The sequence below is a fragment of the Pavona decussata genome, unplaced genomic scaffold (genome assembly GCF_977016875.1).
Source record: "Pavona decussata unplaced genomic scaffold, jaPavDecu1.1 SCAFFOLD_262, whole genome shotgun sequence".
Classification (NCBI taxonomy): Eukaryota; Metazoa; Cnidaria; class Anthozoa; order Scleractinia; family Agariciidae; genus Pavona; species Pavona decussata.
This window is the reverse complement of record NW_028145665.1, coordinates 793,225-796,801: the sequence shown is the minus strand read 5'-3', so window position 1 is coordinate 796,801 and position 3,577 is coordinate 793,225. Positions and strand designations below refer to the sequence as shown.

The 3,577-nt window shown below is 41.9% G+C and overlaps 1 pseudogene; it reads right to left on the bottom strand.

Moving 5' to 3' along the window:
* On the bottom strand, positions 1 to 3,577 carry LOC146456024 (uncharacterized; annotated as a pseudogene).

The following is a 3,577-nucleotide window of genomic DNA, read 5'->3' as shown; positions in this document are numbered from 1 at the left end:
TCAGGAGGTTGCTGGGGGTGCCTTAGTCATGACCAGCAGTCTCTCTGACACACTCATGACGAATTGTTGCTTTTCTTTGCTCAAAAGGCCAAGAGCCATACATGCCCGTCTCCGCTCATCCGAGGCCTCAGCGGTACCATAGGTGCCCAGCAACAGATGGCGGTCTTTGAGTTTTTCAGGTAGCATTTGCATGCAGGCCTTCAGGTTGGCGTGAACGGAAGGGTTGTCGCTTGCTCAGTATCTGTCAGCATTCCTTGACCTCTCTTTTTGTCGCAAGGAGCCAGGCGCCCTCGAATGCCTTCCTAGCAGCTTCACGACGTGACTGCTCTCTGGCTTCCATTTACCTCTGCTCATAATGCTCAAGGTCACTGGCGACCTGACTAGGCCATGGTTGCTCGGGGTCTGAGGAGACAAGTTCCAGGTTCTGGGTCGATACGCCTCTATTTCTGAGCCGTTTGTGCTGCTCCTTTCTGGCCTCCTTCGCTCTGCTCCTCTTGGTCCTCTCTGCCTGAAGCATGTGAGTCGCCTGCCTGTGACGAAGGCTCTCCGGCTGCAATTGTCTGATCCTCTCTTCCAGTGAGTACACAATGTCGTCCCCCAGGCTGGCATCTGACTGGTCGTCCGAGACTTCAGAGTCTTCACCCTCTGCAGCAGCTGGCATGCTTTCCTCTATCAGCGCCTCATCCAATGACAGTGCCTGAAGTGCTTCTTTCTCGCTCTGCCGTAAGGTGCCGTCTTCGTATAATGCACCCTCCTTGTCGGTCTCGGATTCATCTTCCTCTTCGGACTCTCGATGTTGTGCCTTTCGGGCTTTTTCTGTTGCCCAGATCAAGCATTCCATTGGGTGTTTTTTCAACCATGTAGACGCACGTTTTGTGGGATTCGTCAAACTCTTAAACTGGTATGTGTTGAGCCTTCTGTCAATCGCTGGTTGATCGGACAGTCCAAAGTTTAGCCTTCTTTGACTCGTTAGCAACATTGGACACCGATTGATAAATGATTTCGCCCTCTGGTACTTCACGTCATGCGCCGAATAACCACCCTGTGTTAAGGTCTTCCAGTTATCAATATCAGGGGTTGACTTCGTGGCCTCGTCCAGGAATATGACTTCGGTAAACGGCGTAATCATTGACTTGTTGAAGGCACGCTGTTTGGTTACCGTTGCTACGTTGCCGTGATATACGATGCTGAGGATCGGAAAAAACAGACTTGTCTTACCGCTGTTGTCGTCTCCGACCAGACACAGCACCTTGTCCTTATGCTTTTTCTTGTTTTAATTGAGAAGTTTGAGATATTCTTCACAGAATCTGCACACGTCATCTGGACTGAGGCTGTTTTCCAAAATCTGGCGAAAGTATTTTGCGTCTGGCACTTGGTTTGGCTCGTACGGGCAAAACGCTCTAGGTGTTACCTTACCAATCTGTTGTTCTGGAATGGCATCCTCATCGAAACTTCTTCTCTTCAACGAACAGCAAGCACTGCTTTTGACTTAAATGAGATTGTAATCCACAGTTAATGGGCGATACAGCTCACAGTAAGGATTTGACAACAGCTCGATGATTTTGTTCATTGGCACAAGCATCCTCGACTTAAACTGTTCATTGGTGGGCAAGGCATTCAGGAAAGCCCTTGCCTTGCACTTGTAGGAAAAAGTGAACATGGAACTGGCATCTCTCTTGTAAATCTTTCCTCTGTAGGTGCCATAGGTCAGTTTTCCCGTGGCGATTGCTACATCATTAACGAGGATCGCGAGTTTATTTGACAGCATCTTGTCCTCATCCTTCAAATTTCATGGAACGAGGACTTTCATTCTTAGCCAGGACTTTCAATTTTTGGCACGACTTTTATTTTTGGCGTGACTTCTAATTTTCGGCATGACCTTTTATTTTGCTGTTTTTTTCAGATCAATAGAGAGGGAATAAGTCCTACTCTGTAGTATTGCAGCTTAATATTAAAACATGAAGACTATTCTTCTAATGTTTTAATATGACTTTTATATTTAGGGTTTACTTAGAGAGCCCAGGATAGAAATTTGGGTGTACCGTGCCACCAGTAGAGCTGATGGAGATGGCTGAATCCATGCGCACATACGGACGAGACCGACAACCGGAGGGATGAATGAACACAAAGCTGAAAACCACATAGGACACTGAATGACTAACTTAATAACCAGACAGGAAGCCCACAGGAAGCCAGGCAAAGTGAACAAACAAATCCGAAAGCCTGAATGACCATATGAACGAAGAAACATGCCAATTGCCAATTACACGGATATTTCCGAATTATGGGCCTCTGATATTTCTTAAATACTTTTAAATGATAATTTGGATAGAGATTATATTTATAATTAATCCTTTTTGAGAAATTTTAAGATAGCTTTTAATTAAATATTAAGCCAACGGTAAAGGCGAATTTGATTGCATAAAAACCGTGTGAATAATACCATTAGTGTAAATTACTGAAACATTTGGATACAAGGCCAGAGATAGACACACAGAAAATGAGGAATGAACTGAGGGCCAAAAAACCGCTACGGTCCCTGAATGATCAATTAAATAATCAAACAACCGTCATACGGATGTCAGCCCAAATGAACAAACCACAGGACCGAAAGTCAACCCAGCCCTATAACCAGAAGTCCAGCTCAAGACAGCATTTACATGGTTGAAAACTTATTACTTGAGATTTTTACCTATTTTTTATATTTATAATAACAGTTTCCTTATTTGGGTTCAAGATCTATAATTTTCCTATGCAATATTGATTTTTAACAATTTCTTTTGATTGATGGCGAATTCCATAGTATTACCCATTAGCACTGCTCAGTTCCTTTTAAAGGGACTTTTTTTAAAAAAAGTATTGTTGATTGATTTTCTAACTTTTATTTTTTAAGCGACAGCCCACGCAGAAAATGGAAATATTTTTATACTACGGTAGTAAAACTGGTGTAGATAACTAAGCCCCATGGAAAAAGTTATTTCTGTATAATACAACACTAGCTCTGGTCTTTTCAAAAGTTTCGATTTATTTTCCGAAATAATTTTTGAAATGACTGTAATGAAAATTACAACTTTGCACACAACCGGTCAATTTCGCGTATTGTCTTATTTAAAGATTTTGCGACCAAAATCTGTTGAGCAGGCAACTGCTTCGCCTTAATGAGTTTCTGCTGTAGTACTTTGCGTTGTTGTTCTTGTTTTTCTTTCTTTTTTTGTTTTATTCTTTTCTTTTTTTCAGCACTGGACAATCCTTTTTGTTTCTTTTTTCCTTCAATTTTCTTTTCTTTCTTTCTGAGCTTTCCGTTCGGTTCAATCTAAAATGCGTGGGGAAATTACAAAAGCATTGGCCGAGTTTTAGTTATAGCCTGTGGAAAAAAGTATTGGTTGATTTTTTAAACATTGCCTGTGGATTAAAGCTTCATTTAAAAGTGGCAGACATTATATATCTATATTAGACCTTATTTAAGGAATTAAATTGCCTAAACAGCTGTTTGTGAGCTCACAATAAATTAATACTTAAATGTTCAAAGGGTTGGAGATGCAAACCTCTTCTCTTCAGGAGTCCAGAAGGCTTGCAT